This window comes from Camelus ferus, chromosome X (assembly GCF_009834535.1).
Source record: "Camelus ferus isolate YT-003-E chromosome X, BCGSAC_Cfer_1.0, whole genome shotgun sequence".
Classification (NCBI taxonomy): domain Eukaryota; kingdom Metazoa; phylum Chordata; class Mammalia; order Artiodactyla; family Camelidae; genus Camelus; species Camelus ferus.
This window is the reverse complement of record NC_045732.1, coordinates 76,957,014-76,979,966: the sequence shown is the minus strand read 5'-3', so window position 1 is coordinate 76,979,966 and position 22,953 is coordinate 76,957,014. Positions and strand designations below refer to the sequence as shown.

At 49.9% G+C, this 22,953-nt stretch overlaps 2 protein-coding genes and 2 pseudogenes across 4 annotated transcripts in view; 1 reads left to right on the top strand and 3 right to left on the bottom strand.

The window, feature by feature from the left end:
• LOC116661882 (paraneoplastic antigen Ma6E-like) overlaps nucleotides 1–22,953 on the top strand; it is a 177,598-nt gene that overhangs the window by 142,992 nt on the left and 11,653 nt on the right. The gene's annotated exons all lie outside the window — the stretch shown is intronic.
• The window catches only part of LOC102511866 (60S ribosomal protein L31), a 30,242-nt gene that overhangs the window by 4,179 nt on the left and 3,110 nt on the right, over nucleotides 1–22,953 (bottom strand). Inside the window, exons 2-3 of one of the 3 annotated variants that reach the window (XM_032474589.1) lie at nucleotides 15,191–15,196; nucleotides 8,105–8,118 (exon numbers count right to left, since the gene is read on the bottom strand). The exons of 1 other annotated variant lie outside the window; for it this stretch is intronic. The gene's annotated coding sequence lies outside the window, so the exon portion shown is untranslated. Of the gene's footprint in view, nucleotides 1–8,104; nucleotides 8,119–8,517; nucleotides 8,534–15,190; nucleotides 15,197–22,953 lie in introns of those variants that run through there. One more of the 3 variants, XM_032474587.1, reaches the window with a different exon arrangement.
• Nucleotides 12,457–15,321, bottom strand: LOC116661850 (annotated as a pseudogene).
• LOC116661851 lies at nucleotides 19,836–21,071 on the bottom strand (annotated as a pseudogene).

Below are 22,953 nucleotides of genomic sequence, written 5' to 3'. Positions count from 1 at the left end.
CCTTTCACTATGTCTCCAGTCTGTCTGAGACTCGAATGCGGAAGTCAGGACAAACCACGTGGGCCTGTCGTCCCCTCGGGCCTCCGGACAGCTGAAAGCAAGGGCGACTCTCTGTGGGATGGCCACTTTTCTGGGTTCAGGGGCCCCTCCTTCCTGCTTGAGGGTCCTCACTTTGACTCAGGCGGCATGTAGCCTCCCCTTGGAGCCACCGAGGCCCCGCCCCTCATCCCAGGACCCCAGTCCCTCCGAGACCCGGATGTCGGGAAATGCCACCGGTGGTCACCCTGCCCCTAGGCCTCCAGGGTCCAACACTGTCTTGGGGTCCAGGATCCCTCCGTTCTCCCTCGGGGTCCTCACTTTGACTCAGGCAGCATGTGGTCTCCCCTCTGGCCACCCCAATCCCCGCCCCTCATCCCAGGACCCCAGTCCCTCGGAGACACGGATGTCGGGAAATGCCACCGGTGGTCACCCTGCCCCTAGGCCTCCAAGGTCCAACACTGTCTTGGGGTCCAGGATCCCTCCGTTCTCCCTCGGGGTCCTCACTTTGACTCAGGCGGCATGTAGCCTCCCCTTGGAACCCCCGAAGCCCCGCCCCTCATCTCAGGACCCCAGTCCCTCCGAGACCCGGATGGCGGGAAATGCCGCCGGTGCTTATTCCGACCTATGGCCTCCCAGGACCGACTGTGTTTTGGGGTCCAGGGTCCCTCACTGCTCGCTCGCGGTCGTCACCTTCACTCCCAGTGGGACCTCGGATTCTCTCCTCTGCAGATCCCAGGGTCCCCCCCTCATCTCACACGAAGTCCCCGGTCTCTGTGAGACCAGGGTGCCGCAGTCACGACACAACACGGGGGCCTGTCCTGCCCTCGGGCCTCCGGACAGCTGATAGCAAGGGCCCCTTTCTGTGGGATGGCCTCTTTTCCGGGTTCGGGGTCCCCTCAGTTTTCCCTCAGGGTCGTCACTTAGGCGTCGTGTCGTCTAGCCTCTGGCCACCCGAGGCCCCGCCCCTCATCGCAGGACCCCCGTCCCTCGGAGACCCGGGTGTCAGGAAGTCAGGGCCCCACGAGTGCTCATCCCACCCAGGCCCTCCCAGGGCTGACAGCAGGGGCGGGGATCTGTGGGGCCCATGCTGTCCTCCGTCAGGGTCCTCACCTTGAGCCCTGGCGGGTCCTGGGACGCCCCCTTGTTGAGCCGAGCCCACACCTTCACACCAAGGCCCTCACTGCCCAGAGACCCCCAGGGGCGTCTGTGGACTCACAGCAGGCCACCAAGCCCAGGGCTTCCCAGGACTGTGGACGCCAGGCGCTGAGATGGATTCCCTGGGGGTCCCTCAGCCTTCCCTCTGCTCCTCACCTGGGCTCCAGGCTGGGCCTGGGCCCCTCCCTCTGCCCACCTCACTTTGCTCCCCTTGGACCCAGGCCCCTCCACAGCCAGGACCCCCGAGAGGGAAGCGGGGGTGGGGGTTGGGGCACTGATCCCCGCAACCCTGCCTGCGGTCTCCCAGGGCTGACAGCAGAACCGACCTGGATTCCCTGCAACCCGAGTCCCTCCACACGGTTCTACCTTGACTCCTGGCAGCGCTGGGCTCCTTCCCTGTGCAGACCTGAAGCCGGCCTCCCTCACCCAGGCCCTCACCTCTCTCACCCCCCAGGGAGGGGTCATCATTGTCTGTCACATCCGGACCCCGTGCCCGTGGGTGTCACTGGGCTGTCGGGAGGGTCCGGATCTGGATTCCCGGCGACCTCAGTCTCCTGTGTACTCACCTTGAGACTTGACAAGACCTGGGAGCCGCCCTGAGTCCACCGGAGACTTAGCCCTTGAGACCAACCTTTTGACTCCCCGAGTTTGCAGAGGAGGTGGGGGCGGGGTTGTGCTCAGCCTCATAGCCCCTCCCGGGGTCCCCCAGGATTTGTCCTCGGGGCCGAGTTTCATTCGCAGGGACCCTCCGTCCTGGGGTGGTTGGACCCTCTGTCCTCACCCAGGAGAGTCCTCACCCACCCTTCTCAGACAGAGGCTGCAGTCCCAGCAAAGATCCTGGAGGGCACCTGCCAGCCCGTGACCGTGACCGTTGGGGAGCAGATTGCAACACACATTCTGTCGCGGGCTCCTGGCCAGCCAGCCTGACTTCGGAGACGGTCTGTTCTGCCAGGTTTCTTCTCTACCTGGAGGAAGCTGAGCAGTGGGATTTGGGGAGGCCCTGCTGTTTTGAGTTTATCTAACTTTACATTGTCTAGCGCAATAGTTTTTGTTTTCTGAACCCTTATTTCTAGTAAACAATACATTTTATATCTCTCCCAAGCCTATTTTTAGAATATATATTTGTGTATGTGTGTGTATATATAGGTAATTTCATGAAAGAATACCTGCCCTTACTGTCTGTGGGTCCCTCGTCATTCTATTTTTCATCCATTCTGTACATTCTCTAATAATTTTTGGCTGACCTGTCCTCACCCACTAAAGGTAGTTTCAGATGGCTGTAGATAGCACAGATTCCAGAATCGTATGCCTCAGTCAGCACCATCTTTCCTGCTGTCTGATATTTCCCCAGGGCTACTGGCATGTGTGGTGTGAGAGCCTGGCTCAGATGTGTGCGGTGAAGCAGGAAAGAAGCTGAAGCATTTCCCCTACCCGTCCTGCCATCTGCATCTGTGCAGCCCACAGCAACCCCCCACTTCCCTGCTGCTCCCCGCTCCCCCACCACAAACACAAGAACCAGCTCCCCACAGTCAGCAGTCTCCCCTAGGGCTTTCTCATGCTTTGTTGTTTAGATTTTGTTGTTGGTTTTTCCCCCCTGCTTTTTCCTATAGTTTTCCAGGTTTAATTTGGGGAGCAGAAGTCAGCAGTCTGAGCTTGACTGTCATCTTGGTAGCTACAGAGAAGGCACTAAATCTGTATATCACTTAAGCAGAACTAGTGTATTCTGGTCCCCATCGATGACTATGATACACTGCTCCATTTATTTGGGACTTCTGCTACCTGAATCCATCAGTAAACTTGCATAGTTTACTTGTATTCTGATATGTATTTATATAGCTATATAAAACTATGTAGCCATATATTATCTGGATCCTATATATATATATAATACACGTTATTATACATCGTTATACAATTTTATGTATAGTTACATGGATCTTGCTCGTTTTCATCAGGCTGCTTCATAGGTAATTTTTGGATCTTGTTGCTGTTTTGAATGCAGTATTTTCTGTTACATGTTCTAATTAGTTAGTATTAGTTGTGTGACAGAACTCTGTATTTTGCTATAATGATCTTCCTTACACTAGGTGAAGTCTCATTCACTTGAGTATCCAATGTGCCTACTGCTTTGAGTTTTTAAAATAGATGACCAGATTGTTAGCCAACACTGTCTCTTTTCAATATTTATACATCTTATTCATGTGACATCCACAGCTCTGGCTTTGTGTTCCAGTACAGTTGTGAATGGTAGAAGTGAGAATATTTATCTCTGTGTAGTTCTTGACTAACGGGAATGCTTCTAATAGTTCACATGTAAGTATGTGTTTATTGTCTATTTTAGGAAATGGAAGTTCTTTCTCATCTTAGTTTGAACTCGTCCTGAATTCCTTTAAAAGACTTTCTTAACCCATTGATGTGATCAAACTTTTAAAAATTTCCTCTGATCTGTTAGGAATTACCATTGAAGATATTTTCAAATATTAAATCATATTTTCATTCCTCAGACACAGACTGTTGGTTTAATTCACTGACTTGTTGAATGTGCTATTTATTTAGGATATTTGCTGTTTGAATGAACTTGGCGCATGCATTCTTCTTGTGGCATGCTCACATCTAGTTTTTTTAAATTATTTTTATTGAAGTACAGTCAGTTACAATATGTCAATTTCTGATGTACAGCATAATGCCCCAGTCATGCATATATATGCATATGTATATATACACACACATATATATTTTTGAATGATAGCTAGCCTGGGAGAAAGAGTTGAACAATTGTGCATCTTTTCACGTGTTTGGAAGAGTTGGCATAAGATGGTGATGAGTGTGCCCTGACCATTTGGTAGAACTGGTCTCCAAAAAGTACCTGTCCTGGAACATTTGATGGTGACTTGAGCTTTAAATACAGTTTCAGTTTGTATTTTGGGGTTAAGGTTTTCTATTACTGTATGGGTAACTTGGTCACTTTTTTTCCTAAAGAGTGATCACTTAGGATTTCAAGTTTAATTACATGATAGTTATAAGGAAATGTTTTCTTACAGAAAGATTAAAACATATACAATAGTAGAGAGAATACAAAATAAACCCAATATACCTATCACTGAGCATGAAAAACCTTAAATACGTGGCAACCTGGCTCCAGTTATTTCCCCACCTAGCCCACATCTCAGTCTCTGGAATAATGGGACACAGACCCAAGACATCACATCATTTTATGTCTAAATATTTCAATATGCATTTCTAAAAGATAAGGACTTCTTTTTAATAAACCATAAACCCAATACAATTACCACTTCAAAAAATTAAATGTCATTCATATCATCAGATGTCCAGTTTTTTTCACATTTACCTGGGAGCCTTATACGTTTCCAGAAACTTGAATTGGTGTCCAAATATGGTCCACACCTTGTGGTTATTCATTATGTTCCTCAAGTCTTAAAAATCTGTGAATTCCTTTCACGTCACGTCTTTTTCCTTAAATTTTTTTTGGTAGGGGAAAAAACAGGTCTCGTGTTCTGTCCAGTACCTCATAGTGCAGATCTTAGTGAAAGTAACATTTCGGTGCCCTTTAACATGTCTTCCAGCCTCTTGTATTTCGTTAAAGTAGTGATTATAGGTATAAGCTTGATCGGACTGAGGTGCTGTGTGTTTGTTTTATTGTTGCTGTTTTACAAGACCACTGCATAGGTGATGCTGTGTACTTCCAGTAGGAGGGACAATAGTGTCTGGTTGTCTCTCTCTGTGCTGATGCTGGCAGTCATTGATGATCATCACCTTTACCCACAAATCCATTATGGCGTTGCTGAATGGCAATGCTCTCATTCTCTCTTTCTTTCTTGCTTTGTTTATTAGCTGAAAAACTTCTGTATGTAGAAACTTTTCCTTGACCACATCCACCATTTGGTTATACTGAGGGAAAGGTATCACATATTTGTAGTGTTTGCTTATAATATTTAAATCTCCTCTGCATTTGTATTTTGTACAATTTATTTAACTTATATTGTTTGCTTTTTTCATTAATAATTGGGCATATTTGCAAAAAAAATTCTACTTCATGAGTATTTTGAAAGAACTGGCTTTTGTTATTCAGCTCTACTGTTTTCCATTTCACTATTTCTGCATTTATATTCATTATTTCTTACCTTCTAATTCTATGTATTTCCCTCTGAGTATCACTTGGGCTGTATCACACAGATGGTTTTATATAGCTTTGTATGTATTGCTTAAGTTTGTGACAAGTTGAAGCTATCACTATTATTTAGTTATTAGACTTTTTTCAACATACGTACAAAAACTAAAGTGAGTTAAATTATTATTTTTATTTATTCATTTATTTATTTTTATTAAGGCATTGCTTAAACAGAAATTTTAGGTTCACATCAAAATTAAGAGGAAAGTACGGAGGTTTCCCATGTAGCCCCAGCTCCCACACACGCATAGCCTTCCCCAATATCAACATCCCATACCAGAGCGGTACATTTGCTACAACTGATCAACCTATACTGAAACCTCATAAAGAGTCAAAGGTAATGGTTGACATTCAGGTTCACTCTGATGTTGTATATTCTGTGGGTTTGGGCAAATGTATGACATGTACCCATCATTATTGTATCACACAGAGCACTTTCACTGCCCTAAAAGTTCTCTCTGCTCAGCCTATTCATCTGCCCCCCTACCCTGCCTCAACTCCCGACAGCACTGATTTTTTTTTTCCCAAAGACTGCATAGTTTTAGCTTTTCCAAAATGTCATATAATTGGAATCATACAGTATGTAGCCTCTTCAGATTGGCTTCTTTTACTTAATAATATGCATGGAAGTTTCCTCCATGTCACTTCATGGCTCAGTGGCTCATTTCTTTTCAGTCCTGAATAATATTCTTTTGACTGGATGTACCACAGTTTATGTATGCGTTCACTCACTAAAGAACATCTTTGTTACTTCCAAGTTTGGGCAATTATGAATAAGGCCACAATAACCATCCATTTGCAGATTTTTGTGATTTTAGTCTTCAGCTCCTTTGGGTAAATGCAAAGACTGTGATTGTTGGGTTGTATTGTAGGAGTATGTGTAGTTTTGTAGGAAACCTTCCAAACACTTTGGAAGACAATGTTGAGTCATGTTATCCATAAATGTAGAATATTTCTCCATTTACCTTTTTGAGTTTGTTCATCAGAGCTTTGTAGCTTCCTATATATATCATGTGTATATTTTGTTAGATTTATACCCAAGTATTTCATTTTTTATAGAGTGCTAATGTAAATTGCATTGTGTCTTAATTTTAAATTTTACTTGTTTATTGTTGTTATCTAAGGGAATTGTTTACATTTGTATATTAACTTTGTAACCTACAACCTTCTTATAATTGCTTACTAGTTCCAGGAGTTTTTAAATTGTTGATTCTTTCATATTATCTACATAGACAAACGTGTCTTCTATGAATAAAGACAATTTTATTTCTTTCTTCCCAGTCTTTATACCTTTTATTTCCTTTTCTAGTCTTATTACATTAGCCAGAACTTCCAGTACTATGTTTTCAAGGAGTCTTGAGAGGGAACATCCTTCCTTTGTTCCTGATCTTGTAGGAAAGCTTCAATTTTCTCACCATTAAATATGATTTTAGCTGTAGGTTTTTTGTAGAGTTTTTTAATCAAGTTGAGGATGGTCGACTCTGGTCCTCCTTTACTCAGAATTTTTATCATGCGTGGGTGTTGGGTTTTTCAAATGTTTATTCTGCATTGATATGATCTTGTGATGTTTTTTAGCCTATTAATGAGATGAATTACATTAATTGATTTTTTAATTGAAGCATAGCTGATGTATAATATTGTATAAGTTACAGATGTACAATGTAGTGATTCACGATTTTTAAAGTTTATAATCCATTTATAGTTACTATAAAATATTTGCTATATTCCCTGTGTTGTATAGTATATCCTTATAGCTTATTTTATACATAATAGTTTTGTACATCTTAATCCTCACCCCTATGTTATCCCTTCTCTCTTCCCTCTCCCCACTGGTAACCACTACTTTGTTCTGTATATCTGTGAGTCTGCTTTTTTTTTTTTTTTATTATATTCAGTTGTTTGTTGTATTTTTAAAATTGCACATATGTCACATTGTACAGTATTTGTCTTTCTCTCTCTGGCTTATATCGCTTAGCATAATGCCCTCCAAGTCCAATCATGTTGCTGAAAATGGCAAAATTTCATTCTTTTTTGTAGCTGAGTAGTATTCCATTGTGTGTGTGTGTGTGTGTGTGTGTGAGTGTGAGTGTGTGTGTGTGTATACCACTTCTTCTTTATCCATTCATCTATTTATGGACTCTTAGGTTATTTCCGTATCTTGGCAACTGTAAATAATGCTGCTATGAACATAATAGTGGATTCATCTATTTTTCCTTGCTATTCTGTTAGTTTTTGTCCCACATAGTTTGATGCCCTTTTGTTAGGTGCATACACATTAAGGGTTGTTATCCCTTCATGGAGAATTAATGCCTTTATCTTTATGTGACGCCTTTCTTCATCCCTAATAGCTTTCTTTGATCTGAAGTCTCCACCGTCTGAAGTTAATAAAGCCGGTCTTGCTTTCCTTTGATTAAATGTCAGTATGGTTTATCATTCTCTATCCATTTACCTTTAATCTATATGTGTCTTTACATTTAAAGTGAATTTCTAGTAGACAACATATACTTGGGTCTTCTTTTTGTCCACTCTGACTATCTCTGTCTTTCAATAGGTGGATTTAGACCTTTGATGTTCAAAGTGATTACTGACATGGTTGGATTAATATCTACTTTTTTTTTTTTTTTTTTTTTTACTATTTTCTATTTCTTGCCTTTGTTCTTTGTTCCTGTTTCTGTCTCCTACTCTTTTCTTCTTATTGTGGTTTTAATTGTTTCCTTTATATCATTCAGTTTTCTCTCCTTTCTTAGAATATCATTTATACTTTTAAAAAACTTTTTTTAAATGGTAGCCCTGCAGTTTTTAATACACATTTGCAACTAATCCAAGTCCACTTTCTAATTACACTAAATCACTATGGGTAGCATGAGTAGCTTATAACAACAAAATAATCTTACTTCCTCCATCCTGTATCGTAGCTGACAAATCTTTTCACTTATACATAAGCACATATGTATAATCAAATACTTTGCTGCTATTATTATTTTGAACAAACTGTTATCTGTTAGATAAATTAAGAATAAGAAAATTTTAGGTTTTAAAATTTTACTTTCACGTATTCTTTCCCCAGTGGTCTTTATGCTCCAGTGCTTTTTAGTTTAGCTCCAAGTGTTTAACCCATTTTCCTTCTCTGTAAATAACTTTATTTAACATCTCTTCAAAGCAGGTCTACTGGGAACAAATTCCCTCAATTTTTGTTTGAGAGAGAGAGTCTTTATTTCTCCTTCACTTTTGAAAGAGAACTGGATAGGGTACAGAATTCTAGGTTGATGGAATTTCTTTATCTCAACACTTCATTTAATTTCACTCCACTGTCTTCTTGCATGCATGGTTTCTGAGGAAAAGTGAGATGTGATTCTTACGTTTCCTCTTCTGTGGATTAAGTGTTCTTTTTCCTCTGGCTTCTTTCAGAATTGTGTCTTCATATTTGATTTCAGGTAATTTAAAAATGATATGCCTAGGTGTGGTTTTGTTTTGTTTGTTTGTTTTACCTTTATCCTGCTTGATGTTCTATGAGTTTCCTGGATCTGTGGTTTGGTGCCTTGACATCAATCTGGAAAAATTCTTGGTCATTAGTTTTTCAAAGCTTTCTTCTATTCCTTCTTCTTTTTCTTCTCCTTCTGGTATTCCCATTAGGTATATGTTACGCCTTTTGTAGTCATGCCACAGTTCCTGAATATTCTGGGTCTTTAAAAATCTTTTTCCTGTTGGCTACCAGTTTGTGAGTTTCTACTGAGATAGTCTCAAGCTCAGAGATTCTTTTCTCAACAGTGTCCTGTCTACTAGTAATCCCATCAAAGGCAGTCTTAATTTTTTTACAGTGTTTTTCATTTCCAGCATTTCTTTTTGATTCTTTCTCAAAATTTCCACCTCTCTGCTCACATTGCCTATCTGAACTGCATGCTGTCTACTTTTATCAATTACATTCCTTAGCATATTAATCATAGTTATTTTAAATTCCTGGTTTGATAATTCCAACATTCCTGCCGTATATGGGTCTGGTCCTGATGCTTGCTTTGCCTCTTCAAACTATATTTTTTGTTTTTTGGTATGTCTTGTAAATTTTTCTGGATATCGAGGCATGATGTACTGGGTAAAAGGAACTATTCTAAACAGGCCTTTACTAATATGGTGGTGAGGTGTGAGGGGAAGGGAAGTATTCTACAGTCCTATGATTAGGTCTCAGTCTTTTAGCAAACCTGTGCATCTGCACTGTGAACTTCAGTGCTTATCAGGTAATATTTTTCCCCTTTCAGTGAGACAGAATGGCTAGAGTGGGCTGGACTTGGGTATTTCCTTTCCCTCTAGGTCAGATAGACTCTCATAATATACCAGCAGATGAGGAATGGGCTTGTTAAGAAGAGCAGAGCGCTCTGGCTATTTGAAAAGTATTCCTTTTGCCCTACCCCTGCCAGAAAAGCAAAGGGATTTTTCTCAGATATTCACTGTGGGAACCTGGGCGGAGGTAAATATTACATTTCCATGGGGGCCCACCTATGAATGGTCATAGAAATATGGACGCTAAAGGTGATTCTGGTGAGGGTTCACAATGAAAAAGGAGAGCGGGAGAGAAAGCAAATATCTTCTTTGGGAATACATAAATAATCATGATAAAATGTTGGCAGAAATATGGATGGTAAAGGTCATTCTGGTGATTTCTCAGACCAAAAGGAGGAAGAAGTTATTGAGTACTAAAGGAAAGGAGATGTTTGTTATAAAGGGGCAAAAAACTTAGTCGAATTGTGGCCCAGTGTTTCCTGGAAAGAGAATTTTCAAGCAATACGATTGGACATTTAGCAGAAGAGATTTCTGAGTGATGTGGCTTGGATCCTCACTGTTGCTTAGAGTAAAATTCAAGGAGAGAGAGATGAAAGCAAGCAGGAATTACTGAGAAAAAGGGAATCAGACTTGGCAATTTATTACCCAGAGATGGGCTCTAGGTCCCTGTACCCCAAAGAGACCTGGGAGCCACCTGATTTGTGCACGTGCACAGAGAGGGCTGGTCGTTTGTTGTCAAGCAGAGGTGGACTGATCACAGGCAGGTTGACAAACCCCCCCACCCCGGAGTCCTGCACTGAGGTCCTGGCAGGGGCTTCTGACCTCACGCCTGGACCCTTCTGTGGCCGGCTGGTCCTTGGGACTGCACACGTGACCTCCCTGAAGGAAAACACACAGTGCTACCAGGGATCCTGTGGCTTCGGGTCCGGCCTGCGGTCCCCCCCATCCAACGTGCAACCACTTATTCCTGGGGGCTCCCCCAGTTTCCTGGGACCCAGCCAACCACTGGCCGTGCCCACAAGTCCTGTCACCTGGCTCCGTCCAGCCCAGGGTACCACACAGACCCTCTTGGACCCTACTCTAACCATACTCCAGTGCTGACTCGAGGTCCCAGGCCACTGTCACCTCCCCCTACCCCCATCCCCAGTAGACCCTTCCTTCAAACGCCCACAGCAGAGGCCAGACTCAGCTGAAACTTTCAACGAAATTTATTAAAGAGAAACATTGACAGAAACTACTGAAGAGAGGGAATGACCACACAGACAGGAACTTCTAACGGCCACTAAAGCCCACAGATCTCAGCCCCCTCCTCCTCCCGGGGTCCCTCACCAGGTGTCTCAGCTGCCTCCCACCATGCTGTGGCCCTCCCCGCGTAGTCTCCCTTCCTGAGGGCCCCACGGTCAGCCTCTGGCCAGGACGGTGGACCCCAGCAATGACCGCTGCCCCCAGGGCACCCCTCCACCTCTGGCCCACGTGCTGGGGCCTGGCCCTGCCCTCTGGCCCCCACAGGACAGTCCAGGACACTGGAGAACACGGCGGGGAACGCTCCCCCAAGCCCAGGACAAGGGGTCACGAGGAGCAGCGATGGCAGATCACAGCACGGTCCCCGAGGACCCTCCGCAGCCCCCGACCTTCCCCGGCCCAGTTCTTCCTTCCCGAGGCCACCAGGTGGGCGTCGTCCATCTGTCCTTCCCGCCGTCTCCTGGGACCGGGCTGGGGTCTCCGGGCTGGGCTGGGGGTACTGCTCAGAGAAGAACACACACACATCTCCACAAGAACAAGCAGCGGTTGGCCTAAATCTACTCTGACACAGCGGACGTGGAGCTCACGACACTGGGCCAGAGCGAGCAGAGCCTTGGTGCCCTGAGCTCAGGGCACGTGGCCGGGCCCAGAGGTGGCGGCCCGGGTAGGAGGGACACCCGGCCTGGGTCCACGGGCACCTCAGGGCTCTGCACGGGAACGGGGGCTGGTGTGGGGGTGGTGAGGAGATCACTATGGGGCCACAGAGACACAGGCTTCCTATGGGCTTCCTAGTACAGGGAGCAGCCTGCCCCAGGGGACGGTGACTAGGGGCCCCTCTCGGAGGCCCAGGCACCTTGACATGGCCCCTGACATCTCCCAGGGCAGTGTGGGGGCAGACGTCTTCAGGTGGCCCTCACCAAGGCCGGGGCTGGGCTCTCAGGGGTGCTCCGAGGACGGCCGCAGGGTCTGGCGGTGGCCTTGGCATTGGCAGCTGGTGAGCTGTGGTTGGCCAGGTCAGTCCCAGGTCGCCTTGCCTGTTCTCTGCACGTCTCCAGTGGCCATACACAAACACAAGAACGAAACACCCCTCCCTCCCACCAACGAATCCTCCACCCTCCTGCTTCTCCACCACTACCTCCTCCTCCTTCTCCACCTTCACCTCCGCCTGTCTCCTCCTCGTCTTCCTCCTGCTCCTCCTCTGTCTCCTACTCTCCCTCCTCCTCCTCCTCCTCCTGCTTTGGAACAAGTTTCCCTGCACACCCACTCACACCAAAGCCTGTTGTGGGGTACTGGCCCACCAGGTACCCAGGAGCCCTGCCTGCCAAGCTGAGCTGCAGCTCTTGTCTGCGCATCTTCTCCTTACAGTCTTGGTGCTCCTTGCCCCCACGGCCCTTCCTGGGGGCAGGGGGAGGAGACTGCCTGTAGGCCGGTGCTAGGTCCCCGGGGCCGCTGGGTCTCCTGCCCTCACTGGCGCAGAGGCTCCAGGGTGCTGCCTTCCTGGGGCCCCCCTGGAGCAGTGTAGATGATCCTGAAGATGGGCCTGGACCCTACGAACCCCTCTCCGGGGCATCGCCCCTCTGCCACGCAGCTCTTCCTCACCGGTGCTGGCTCCTTCTGGCAGGGATGGCCCCGGGGAAGGCTCCTCTAGGCCCCGCGTGGCCTGGGGGCCTGTCAGCATCATTAGCTGAGAGCCCACGGGGTGGGTGTTTGGGGGTGGCCAGAAGATGGGGCCGAGGCCAGAGCCCTTGGCCGCACCCTCTTCAGCCTCTGCTGCACTGGGGTCTCTGTCTGAGGCTTGGGCAGCCTGTGTGCTGGATGTGGCGGCCCTCTGTTTGCGTCGCCAGTACCTTCCTGAGCTGGTTTTGGCTTGGATGGAGTCCTTTCCGGCTGGTGGAGGCCGACGGGGCTCGGCCTGGGCCTGGCTGCCCTGCCCCTCTTCCCCACTCAAGCCCCTTGCTATTTTTGTGCACTGCCCCTTTCCCTCATTAAAAATTTTCCATTGCCTGCAAGGGGAGAGGATGCCTGGATCTGTTGAGCCTAAGCTTCCTAGGGCTCGGGATGGCTCATAGCCCCAGCCCCTGTCCCGTTTCCCGACTCTTCTGCTGCAAGCTGAGGACTCTGCTTTGGTGAAGGTTGGTTCTTGGCCCGAGGACACGCCCCCTGGCTGGGGCCTTCCTCCCCGGTACTGTAGCAGCAGGACAGTCGCCTGCGCTTCAGTGTCGGGACAGCCCCTTTCTGGATGGTCTGAGCGCTCTTCTCACTAAATGGCCCTGCCTGTAGGATGACCTGAGGTGTTGGGACAGTGGCCTCAGCCACTACGTGCCTGCCCGGTGCCTTGCGGCCCCTTCCTACTTGCTTCTGCCCCTCCTTGGTCACAGCCATGGTTGGTCTCCCACTCCTCTTCATCCCGAATGAGCTTCATTAACTCCAGGAAGGTGGGAGCGCACCCTCGCTGATCCAGGAGCTCTAGCTTGCCCCGGAGGGCAGCAGTCATGGAGGCCCGAGCCAGGATGTGTTTCAGGCGAATCATGTCTGTGCTTCTCACTGACAAGGGGCTGTGCCGCACGGCTCTCTGCAGCAGGGGCTCTAAGCGCAGCAAAAACCCCGAGATTTTCTCCCCAGACTTCTGAAGGGTCTGGAGGAACTTAAACTGTGAGGTTCTATAGTCCTCTTTATTCCCGAAGATCTGCTTCAGGGCGTCCAGGCACTGCTCCACAGTCATGGCGTCATCATTGGCCTGGAGCACCCGCATGACGGACAGGGCAGAGCCGCGCAAGCTCTCCACCAAAACGGCCGCCTCTTCTCTGCCTCAGACACTTGCCACATCTGCATCATCTCAGTGACCTGCTCCAGCCAGGCTTCAAAGTTCTCTTCGCCCGGGCTGGGGCTAGCGCTCCCTGAAAACACTTTCAGTTTCCGGTACCACATGCTTTCTGTCACAGGCTGCCAAACGGGTAGCTTGACTTGAGCCAAGCCGTCTGGCTCTATGCCCTCGGTGGGGGTGGTGTACCCCAGGGTCTTGACCACATCGACCATTCTCCGGCCCTCGTCTTTCAGGAAGTAGTTCAGTCTATGGAGAAATTCATCATCCGGGCTACGGGGTTTCACCACCACTTCCCAGGCACCTCCCTTTCCTAGTATCTGACTGGGCATCATAGCATAATTGATGGTGTCAGCTAATTCAATGAAAACTGCCTTAGCATTGTCTTCCCTTCTGAACATTCTGCCCAGCACCCTGTAGTTGCACAAGGGCTGTAAGCCTGCCTTCAAGGTCTCCTTAATTTCAGCCTCACTACACTCCACAGGGATCCCCACGATCAGCAGGGCCTTCCTGGGGTCCAGGTCCATCCCCTTGCACCAATCCTCCAACAGTGACAAGGCCATCGCTCCCGCTTTCTATGGACCGATCTAACACCGGGGGCAGGAATCAGCTCACAGTGTTGGACCAGGACTCAAAAAATCCTGAGCCAGTGCCAAGTATGAAGGCAGAATCGTCCCAGGTTTCCACAGCCTGCAATGCAAACGGGATGAGAGCATCATTAATGCCCACCCTCCCACCCCCACCAAAAGCCCCTCCTCTTCCCCCACTTCCACTCACAGGGATCCCTGCTTCTCAGGGCTTCCCCAATCATTTGGTGGAGGGGTCTCTTCAGGCCAAGTTACCCCCAACTCATCCCCTCCCTGCTGACCTCCTCTTGCTGTGGGTTCCTCCTCAAAGTCCGAGAACTCTGCTGTGTGTACTGGAGGTGCCTGTGGTGGAAAGGCTAGAGTCAAGAGGTGGGGCCAGATGCCGAGGAACACTGCCAAAGCCCTCCAAGCAGGAGTGAACAGGAGGCTGTCCCACTCCCTGGCTCAGGGCTCTGCAGGCCCAGGGCACCTGATACCCTCTTCACTGGGGCGAAGGTCGGAGGATGGAGACGTGGCGTTCCCTCCTTTCTCAGAAAATGCCTGACAAATGAGAAAGATGGCTGGAGTTCTGCACCATGCAACGAAACTGGTGGGTGTGGAGAAGGTGTGACAAGCGGCAGTGTTGCCATGGATACGAAAAACAGCGGGGACCCCGAGTTTCCGTCACAGAGGAGATTCAGGTCAGGGAGCAACAGGTGATGTCACCAGCCTCCGACCAAAGAAGTGTCTTTTGTTGTTGTGGGGGGAGGGGAGCTGGAGGGTGGGCAGCAAGGACCAAGTGCTGAAAAACACAAGAGCTTATGGTTTCAAATTGTGTAGACACTAGAATCAGGGGCCGAAAAGGGACCCCAAAAGGGTCTCCAGGACCACACTGCAGGAAACAGACAACTCTCACCCTAGGTGTGACCTTACCCTGCAGACCACCCCTCCCCTCCTGCTTTTTGTCAGTTTTACAGAGGCCCCTCCCAACATAGGTCCACTTCACAGCTGCTCACCTGCTGCTTAGGGCCCCCCCTGACAGCTGTGGGGATTCCACCCACACACTCAACAGTACGCCTGCCCTCTAGCTCTGACCACAGTCAGGCAGTTCCTGGTCCCGGGGTGCTGGGTACTGCTTCATTGGATCTGTCCAAGGCAAGGTAGAAGTATTTCACTATGATTCTGCCACAGACACCCCTGCTCAGGCCGCGCCAATTCTGAGTCTACAGAGGTGCCCACAAGTACCCTGGTATAAGGAGCCAAGAAACGGCTCAACTGGCAATCGGTATTAGAACAGAAGGGACCTTACAGTAAGATTACTGCCCCACCCTCAGGTCCACCGCCGCCCGCAAACCTTGCCCCCACTGTCAAGTTCCACCCCTCCCCAAGCCCTATCCCTGCCACCGAGTCCCGCCCTCACTGAAGCTCAACCTCTGTCTTAAGTCCCACCCCTCCGGAGCCCACCCCTTGAGGCCAAGCCCCACCCCCACAGAAGCTCCATCCCTGCCCCCGCCAAGTCCCACCCCTTCCCAAGCCCCACTCCCCTGAGCCCAACCCCTGACGCCAAGCCCCACCCGCATGGAAGCTCGATCTCTGCCGCTACCAAGGCCCACCCCTTCCCAAGTCCCATCCCCTCCCAAGCCCCACCGCCACAGAAGTTCGACCCCTCCCCAAAGCCCCACCCCCACCCTAGCCCAACTTCTGCCACCAAGCGCCACCCACACGGAAGCTGGATCCCTGCCCCAGCCAAGTCCCATCCCCCTCCTAAGCCCTACCTCCACCTGTGCCCAAGTCTCAAACCCCTCCACAAATCCCTAAAGAAGCCCTGCCCCCACCCAAGCTATGTCGGGGCCTCTTTTTTAAGGCCTTTCCCTGCCCCAAGCCCTGCCCACACCCGAGTCCAACTCCTGTCCCGAAGCCTCCCACCCTTATTCCCCTGCGCTCCGCACCACACACCTAAGCCCACCTTCCTAAGTCACCCCACCCCTCCACACACCCCCTACCTCAAACACCCCCTATTCCATTGCAGGAATACATCTGGTCAGTAGAAGCTGGTGGAGGCCAGGAGAGGGGTGGGACTGAAGACACTTTCCCTCCAGGGTAAGGCTCAGAGCCACTTGTCCTGACCGCAGTGGCTCTGGGCGGGGTTAGGTGTGGAAATGGCAGGGAGCTGGTGGGGTGCCATGCCTGACCCAGCGGGATCCTACTTCCAGCCCCTAGCCCCTGGGATGCCAAGCAAGATGGCGAGGATCACTGGGAGGAATCCCATGCGGTTTGGGTTGCTCTCTGTGCCCCGGGCCACAACTCATACCTGCTGGAGATGCCTCCAGACCAGAGTGCCGCAGCACCGCAACCACCCTGCGCCTGTCGCCTCCGCTGCCGCGGTGCAGGCTGGGCCAGGAGCTGGTGGCGGGAAGAGGTTGTGAGGTGACAGACTCCCCCCCCCCCCCCGGGACTGCACACAGCCCGCTCGCGGCTGCGCCCTAGCAGCGTGTCACCCACCACCCTCTCGAAGGGGGAACTCCGTGCCCCGCCCTGCGCCCCTGTCCCTGCTTTTCCCCCGGGCGACAGGGAGTGGGAATCAAGCTGGGGGCGCCTTACGTTACCGAGCTGGGCCGAGTCCAGACTTGGATTAGCTCGAAGAAGCCCGCCAGGCCTGCCACGTGCTGTACCAGGCCTAGCAGTCCTTGCAGTTCCTGTTCCTCGTGTCTGTTCCCCATTGGACGGGATCTGTGGCGTGACAGTCACCAGCCGCTGTCCCTATTTGAATACTCCACGCAGTCTGCACAGAGCTGAGTGCAAAAGTAAAGCCCTAGCGGGTGCTCACTAAAGGAAATCCAGATCCCAGTTTATCAGGCTGTTTTCTAGGTAAAAGAATACAGCTGCTTTCTGTGAAACACAAAAGCATGAAAATTTGCAGGGTTCACCAAAAGGTAGAAAACTATCAAAGGAGTTCACTCTCCCATTATACTCTCGACTTCACGACCAAGCATTACCCATCTAGTACCCAAACTGCTTCCCGCCCTTTTCCAGAGGCGATTTCTTCCACAAAAGGACGGCTGCAATGTTTGCCCAGGGGCCCGCGAGACACTAATGCGCTGCTCCGGATAAGGGCGTGGGTGAATCTCAGTTTAGTGCCCTGGAAGGCATGCACAGTCCCCGGGAGATCTCGATAAGAAGCCAAGCTCTGAGTCAGGAGGGCTGGGGCGGGGACTGAGATTCTGCGTTTCTCGAAAGCGTGATGACTGATGCGGCGAATCCTTGACGGACGCTTTGAGCATCACGGCTCCGAAGCCTGTAGTCACTTTTCAAGCTGTGGGACTTTGGTGACAGAATAAATTTCTTTTGCTTTATTTGGGACACAAAAGAAGAGGCTTTTGGTAAAGTCTTCATAAAAATATGAAAAGCAAACCAAATTTTAAATTAAAGATTACTAAGCAAGATATCTGCAGACTCCCCTTTGAGCACAGATACGCGCTACGTCTGGGAAGGGGAGCACAGACCTGAATACGCCTTCCTTAATTAGAAGGAACTATTGAGAGGCCGGTTAATCACTCCGGTTCCTGTGCCAAGCAAAAGCGCTTACCTGCTGCTGCCAGAAAGTCGCAGACCCCAAGTAGGGGTCTACCTACCCTACCTACTTTTACCTGAGGACTCTCACAAGCCCCCACTCAGCCCCCTGGCATTACAGGTATCACGAGCTGTCACAGAGGGTGATACCATGGGAAGACGTGTTCTGACTGTGATCCTAGAAAAGTGGAGGTTAAGAAACACCTCTAAAAACATATATTGGTTTCAAGTGTACAACTTAATGATATTTGTATATGTTGCAAAATAACCACCGTAATAAGTCTATTTGACATCTATCGCCACACATAGTTTTTTTTTTTCCCTTGCGATGAGAATTTTTAAAATCTCCTCTCTCAACAACTTCCAAATATACAATATAGTACACTATTATTAAGTATAGTGTCCATGCTGTCTATTACTTCCCCGGGACTTTTATTTATTTTATATGCATGTTTTTGTGTGCCCATATGTGTACGTAACATTTCCTACCCCTGATGGTATTACCAAATGAGATTATAAAATCACCCCAAGGAGCTCCATTATTATTGGTTTAGAGATAATTAAGTGCTTTTATAAATTGAATACTCAAAATTCTCAGAAATTAATGAAAGGGAACTCATTCTCACAAAACTTTATTTCAATAGTAATTATATTCCATGTGTAGTACATCAGCCTTAAAGATACTTTCCAAGATCTTTTGGTAACTGAAAACCGTAGACTTTGAGAAAAAATAAACCTTAGATTTAGACTAAATAAAGTATAGAAGGTATGCAGAATGCGTTTTTGTTAAAGAAAAAGAATAATTTTGTCCGAAAGTAAAATGACTGGTTGTTCCAGAATGAGAAAGATGAATGTGTAGGACAAAACCTGGATGGATGTGGTTCTCAGAAAAGGGATTTTATTTCTTGTGGTCAATGGTAGTTAAAGTTCAATGGCTTTATTTATAAGGTTTTAAAGATGAGCTATAATATCAAATAGCACACTGATGCAAAACTAGAATTTCGTTTTCTCTGTTAATAAGGTGACATGTTTCTTAGATTATTGGTGTGCTCTCAATAAGAGTTAATGAAAAGCTTTTCTTTGCTTCTTGAGTAATCTGCCTAGAAAGCAAGGATTCTTTCTTACCAGAATAATTTTCTTTGCTTTATGTTCACTTTATTATAGCCTTAATTACTTGAGAACCAAGTCTCACTTTTGAAAGAACTAAGGTTCTTTATAATTGCGTTGCCTCCTCTATTTACTTTTAAAATATTTTGTCACTTTGGTAAAGTAGATAGACAAGTAGTGTTTCTCGCTGAGCTATCATCTTATTTAAAGAAATATTCAAAGCTTCTGACAACTTCTTAATTTTACCTTCCACACTCAAATCCTTAGTGATATATCCTTGGTCTCAAGTTTTATTTGTGTTTTCCAAGAGGGATCCTGGAAAATCACAAAAGAGATTTCACTTTATAAAAACAGAGGTGCTACATATAATTAGGCTAATTTGATATGTCGAGTTTCATGGGCGGCTTTATCAGATCACACACCTGGCCACACCCTTTCAGCGTCTGCTGCGTTGGGGTCTCTAAGGCTCGGGCAGCCCGTGTGCTAAATATGGTGGCCCCCTGTTTGGGTCACCAGCACCTCCTCAGAGCCCCGTGCTTGGCCTTCACTGAGCTGCTTGTGGCTTGGTTGATGGAGTCCCTTTCAGCTGGCAGAGGACAAGGAGGCTTGACCTGGGCTTGGCTTCCCTGCCCCTCTGCCTCGCTCAAGCGCCATGCTGTTTGTGTGGACTGCCCCTTCCCCTTCTTCCAATAACTATTTTGTCTCCTGGGCCCACAGTAAGAAGCCTTGCCTTGTTCTCCTGAGCCTACTTCACCTTAGCTTGGGATGGGTCTTGTCCCAGACCCAGCTCTCATTTCCCGACTGAATGGCAGTTTGTCTCTCCTGCTTTACCAAGAGCAGGCTTGCCAGGTTGCTGCACCGTGCCCTCATGTGGCCGTCTTCTCCACGGCTATTGCAGGACATGTGGTGTTTCTGTTTTCCTGAGCCTGGAGTGCTGGCCCTTGGCACAACCTCCTTTCAGTGGTGGCCTCTGCCCCCTCTGCGTCAGGAACCTTGGGAAGGCCTGGCCTGCTGGGCACATCCAGGGACAGGGAAGGACACTGCCCTGGAACCGCTGGCTCTGGCAGATGAACTTATGCCTGCTTCTGGCCACTCCAGCCTCTCTCTGGCCTGAAAGTGGTCTCCCAGTCCTCCTCCACATGCAGGAGCCTCACCAGTGCCAGGAACCTAGGAGGCTTCCTTTGTTGTTTCATCAGCCTGTTTTGAAGTTTGTCAGTAAGGGTGGCCCCACCCTGATTTTCATTCCTTCGTAAGAGTGTTTTTTCTCCTTCAGCTCTCTGGAGCAGGTGTTCCAAACGTAACACAAAGATAGAGACTTTCTCACCTGCCTCCTGATATGCCTTACAAAATTTCACATGGGCAATTTTACGGCTCTCCACAGGTCCAAACGCCTGCCACAGTGTTGCCAGGCACTCCTCCACAGTTAGGGCAGCATTGTGGGCCTGGAGCCCACTGACCACCTGGAGGGCAGGGCCCCGCAAGCACTCCATCAGCCAACGCCTCTTCTCCCCTTCAGGCACCCTGTAGCACCTCAGTGGTGTGTTCGAACCAGGCTTAAAATACCATCACCCCTGGGATGTACATGGTGTTCCCAGAAAATACTCTCAGTTCTCGGTACCTTTGTTCTAGCAGAGGCTGTGCGGCTGTCCCCGGGGCCTGGGCCCAGGTCCAGAAATCAGGTGACATGGCCACTCTCGGAGCAGGACAACTGGTGTCTGATCCAAGGACTCTGTTCATGTCTGACATTGTCCACCTCTCCTCCTCTAAGAAGCGGTTCAGTCTATTGAGAAAGTCGCCATCTGAGCTACAAGGTTTTGCAACCACTTTTTAGGGCCCTCCCTTCCCTGGTATTTCCCTGGGGTTCAAAGCATAGTCGGTATCTTGGCTAAGCTCTAGGAGAAACCCTTGGTCATTCTCCTCCCTCCTAAATATCCTGCCAATGACCCTACACCTGCCCAGGTGCCTGAAAGTGTCCTGAAGAGTGTCCTCAAACTCATCCTCACCACAGGCCTCAGGAATCCCCAGAATGAGTATGGACCTCCAGGTGTTCAGATGTCCCCCCCCCCACCCCGCCCCGACACCAGTCCTGCAACAGGCTCAAAGGCATGTTTCCTAACTCTGCGGAGTCTAATTTAGGGGAGAATCATCGGTGTGTGATGCACATAAATCTGGGCCAACTCCCAGAGCAACAGCAGATGGCCCAGGACTCCACAGCCTGTGAATGCGAACCGGACAAGAGCGAGGTTAAGGCCGCCCCGCCCCCGCCCCCCGCCCCCACCCGGTGCTGCCCCTCCTCCCCCCACCGCGCCTCTGCGGTCCAGGGTAGACCCCCCCCCCCCCGCTCTCCGCCTGCCCCTCGGGGACCACAGCCCCTCCCCACGCCGTCCCCGTCCCCGTCCCCGTCCCCGCAGGCTGTGGCAGTCCCGCCGAGGCTGGCGGAGGGCGGTGGGGGTCTCCCGGGGCCAAGCGCACCCTCCCGGGGTCTGGTACCTTCGTCTCGGTCGGGCTCCTTCCTGGCCGAGGTCCCAGCAGGAGGGGCCCGGGGCAGCTCTGAGTGCCCACAGGGTCCGGCGCCCCACTTTCCCCCGCTGTCTCCCGCTCCCGGCCCCTGTCTCCCCGCCGCACGTGGACCAGCGCTCCAGCGCCTGCTCGCCACCGCTCACTGCAGTGGGGACCCAGGGCGGGGGCGCAGTGGCAGCGGAGCGCGGACCCTCCGCGTCGCCCTGGAGACCGCAGGGCCATTGGAGTGCGCAGGTCACGCTGCCCGGCTGCCGCCACCGCCGCAGACGCCCTTGGAACCGCGGGTGATGTCACCTGTGCCTTCCCCCGCCCCCGAGGGGGTGCGGGCACAGGTGGGGACCCCCGGGGCCCAGGACCCGGCCCTGTCTCCTGCCCCTCCCAGAACGTGTCCTCAGGGAGCCAGCATGTCGAGGGGTGCATTCGCCAGGGTTCCCACCACCAGAGAGCAGCTGGGCGCCAGGAGGTGCGTTCATACCGGGGGTGGGGAGCAGTGGAGTGGAGTATCCCTCTGGGCCTTTTTTACCTGCTCTTCCCCTCCCCCTCCCCACCCAGGACGGGTCCTGTCCTGTCCCAAGGCTAGGTGAGGAGCACCTCGTCCAGGTGTGATTCCCCAGAGCAGATGTCACATAGGTGCATGCGTGTTCACACACACCACCCCAGTGGAGGGTCCACCGTCCCCACGTTGCCCTCCCAGCTCGCCTGGGGGGCCTGGAACCGCAGGCACCACCGCTGTGGGTGCTTGACCGGCAAAGGAGTTTCGCTGCCCCAGTGCCAGTGGCCAGCCCTAAAAATGATGACCTAATGTCTGGGTTTGGCCTGTCCTTTCCCATTTTGTGCGCTGCAAGTCCAGTGTCGGGAAACTACTTTCGCCACTTGGAGCCCAACCCCTTGGACCTTTCTGCCTTTCCCTGGGAACAGTGGGCTGTGGGTTGTGATGTATCTGTGGGGTCCCAGATGGAGGTGTCAGAAGGAGAGATGGTGTGATTGACCTTCAGGCAGAGGACATGGTGGTGCGCGTGCTCCTGCCTACTTTTTGAACTACATACTTGCCTTGTGTGGGCAGGGCTCTCCTCCACCACACAAGGAAGGGCTTGTGTGATGCCCAGGCAGGATGCACTCACCCAGCCAGGACTGAGAATCCACCTTGTACTGGGTGTGGGACAGAACCGCGTAAGTGTCTTCTCACCCCATATTGTGATGGTGTATTCTGCTTGCCTGCCTGCCAGTTGTCAGAAACCGAGTAGAAATGATCCCTAAGGGCTTTTCCCTGCTCAATCTGGATAATCATTCCTACAATGTCTTCATAAGAGTTATTTCATTTACCCCCCCCCCCATCAGAACCCTGGGAGGTGGGTATTAACATTATCCTTATTTGACTCATGAGGCTCAGAGGACTTGAGGGACATGTTCAAGGTCATGCACCTTTCTGCAGGTAGAGCTGAAGATGGATCCAAAATTGGTCCCCATTG